The 3,266-nt window shown below is 37.8% G+C and overlaps 1 long non-coding RNA gene across 1 annotated transcript; it reads right to left on the minus strand.

Moving 5' to 3' along the window:
- Nucleotides 1-360: 360 nt before the first annotated feature.
- Nucleotides 361-2,773, minus strand: LOC140985097 (uncharacterized). Its single transcript, XR_012176696.1, has 3 exons — nucleotides 2,589-2,773; nucleotides 1,815-2,238; nucleotides 361-1,610 (listed from the first exon to the last, which is right to left on the minus strand). It is a non-coding gene; the product is annotated as an uncharacterized lncRNA (long non-coding RNA).
- Between the last annotated feature and the right edge of the window lie 493 nt (nucleotides 2,774-3,266).

The raw sequence follows: 3,266 nt of genomic DNA on the forward strand, positions 1-3,266 counted from the left end.
GAATTTAAATAAGAAAAATAAGTATATAAAGGAATCCACTTCATCTGATCAAGCATTTTTAACTATGGCAGAACAAACCATTTCATTGTTGATTACACCAGACCTAAGAAGGATCATAAAAGGTCATCTGAAAAGAGACCAAAGAGGAAAATAGGTCATTCAGGAAGAAGAGAGAACATAAGGTGCCGATAACATAAGACAACAAGAGCAAGTGGGCTGAGTTAGAATCAGAAATCAGTCATTACCAAAGTATGAACAGTCTGCTGTAACCCATGCAGAAAACGTGATAGTTTAGCTGATCATTCCTAGAAACATGTGGAACATAGGGCAAAAGAGCAGAAAACTGTGAAGCATATTCCACCACTGATTTATTGCCATGCACCAACTGATTGAACTCTTCTTCTTTAGCAACATAATATGATGGTGGGGCATATTCTTGGGTAAAGTGAGCACGAAAAGCACCCCAAGTAATAAGTTCACCAGAGTCATTCATTGCTTCTTCTGTGGCTTCCCACCAGAGTTGTGCTCGTTCTTTCAGTTGGTAGATGGCAAGCTTCAATATAATATCTTGGGAATACTCCAACAAATTAAATAGATGATTTATACTCTCAGCCAGCCTGCTGCTTTTTCTCCGCTCTCGTTGCCAAAGAATTTTGGAGGACATAATTCTTGGAACTGAGAAATTATTAACTGCATTCCTACAATTTTCTGTGTCAGCTGTTCCACTTCTTGCTCAATCACTACCTGTCTAGCTCCAGGTCTTTCAGGTTGAGGAGGTTCTTGGTTCACTTCTTCTTCAACATTTTGAGCGACTTGCCCTAGAGGTCGACCACGTCTACCTCTAATGATATCTGCAAGTCCTCGAACATTTTGCGCCTCAGGTTCTTGCGTTATTTCTTTTCCTTTTCTACCTCTTCCTCCAGGTGCCATTCTACAAGATACGAGGATTAAATCCACAGGCAGATAACAGGTAAAAGAAAGTTATAGGCAATTCCTAAACTATATACCATGCTTAATCAACTAGTCGTTCTAACACAGGTAAATTAAAGCAAATCACACCAAGTAATTCAAATAAGAGCAAATAGTCAAACACATGCACAATCATGTTATTTGTGTCTAGTCTCAATTGCCCTAGACTCTAATTCGAGCATATCCCAGTTACGCTCTGATACCAACTGTGGAGGCCCGTGCTCCTGATTAATATTTAATGACCAAACAACCAGGATTTATTAATGTAAACAGCGAAAGCGATTAAAATTTTCCATTTTGGGCCTACCGAAATTTCGGCATGACCTATTCGTAAATAGGACATCCCAAAAAAATCAAAACACAACAATAACTTTATACGCTCGAAATAAAGTCATAACATCAATTCACAACCTATAGACGCACTGGCCAGGACTAAACACATGCAGAGCCGGCAAGGCTCGATCACACAACTATCAATTCAAAACATCGTAAAAATAATAGAATAGCTACACGGGGCATCTCCCCGGTAAATGTATGACTCTATAATATAGTATATATATCTGGGAACTCTCAACCATGACTCGACGACTGGGCACCACTACCTGACGCTCCACCAGACGCGTCAAATCCTCCTGGATAACCTGCTATGGCATCAAAAACAACCAAAACATAAAAAGAAACGAGGGGTCGGGCCCCAGTACGATGAACCAGTAATATTACGACAAATATAACTGACATGAAATGAAATCAAGTAAAATGCGATGCAATGCGTCAAGGGTAACAACCAATAATGGATATCAAACGGAGTCCAAATGAATCGCATCAACAACAGTAACAGCGGCCACCCGTGCCAGGAACGTAGCAACGCAACATCAAGTCGCCACTCATCCATGCACGTAGCATCGAGGGTACGGGAGCTACCCGCTCAGCCCTCATGCAAGTCATCAGGAGTGCTAATCCTACCCACCCGCTCCATCGATGACGCAACAACTAGATAGATCAATATCAATATCAATAGCAATCAAAGGAGTCAAGGCTCGAAATGCTATGCACTAATAGTATCAATACAAATAAATGCATGAATGCAATCACGTATTCACAAAAGCACATAAAGCACGCCACAACTCATTACAACATAATCAACGTCATCTCACGTCATAATAGACGTCGTAATGAAAACAGTTCATACGTACCTCAACTGGACTTAATTACCACAAAATATCTTAAATCCTCAAGAAAGTCCTGGAAATGTCAACTCAGACAATTAACCTGAATATTAATTTAAATGATCTTATTATCATCTAAAATTCTACAATCATTTAAATTCAAATAAAAATCCAATTTCAACTATTTAGGCATTTTAAATTTTTTTTAAATTCCACTATTCGACTAAATTGCCTAAAATCAATCATTTCTATTTTATCGTCGCAAAATATTCTTTTCAGCTTTAAATGACACTAAACTAATATTCAAGCAACTGTGATAAATTCTAGGTTCTCCAGATTATACCTCCAACGCGCACAATTCCGGAACCTACAATAATAACCCAATAATTAATCAATAATGATACAATATTTGAGTTGAAAATGAATTAAATTCACATAGATAACAATTCACACCGAGGCAGCTTGTAATACGAACAACAGTGGCTAAACTCGAGCCTAAACCGAAGCTAACCGGCAACTGGCGGCAAACTCGCCGGAGAAGATGACCGAAATTACGCAGAAAACACAGGGGTTCTCGAAAATTTGTCAAAATGGTACCAAAAGAAAGCTTACGACATAAGGAACAAAACCCCTCAATCAATTTTNTTAATATTATATAGATATATATTAATATTATATGTGTGTTTATCTTTCTTCTTTTCGGGGTCCGAAACTTGACCCGGCCTATTTTATTTCAACTTTTGTGTGCTATAAAATTTAAATATGCATAAACACACAATTTAATTATCTGACTAATTATTTTAAATTTCTCAATTTAAAATAATAAATCTTAATTATCGCCAAATAACATATAATTAAATCGGGTCATTACATTTCTCCCCTTCTAACAAAAGATTTCGTCCTCGAAATCGAAACACACATCTTATATACAGCACAGTCAAACATCTACCACTGATAGTACATAGGAAAGTCAGAGTACATGGAATAATTTGTGACAGTTTCAAACAAGTGAGGCCATTCTTGCCTCATTTTAGCCTCCAGTTCCCATGTAGCCTCTTCAGTCCCATGTCTACTCCACTGTACCATAACTAGTGGAATCGTCTTATTCCTGAGTTGCTTTTCTTTGCGATC

Source organism: Primulina huaijiensis, chromosome 9 (assembly GCF_012295235.1).
Source record: "Primulina huaijiensis isolate GDHJ02 chromosome 9, ASM1229523v2, whole genome shotgun sequence".
Taxonomy (NCBI): Eukaryota; Viridiplantae; Streptophyta; class Magnoliopsida; order Lamiales; family Gesneriaceae; genus Primulina; species Primulina huaijiensis.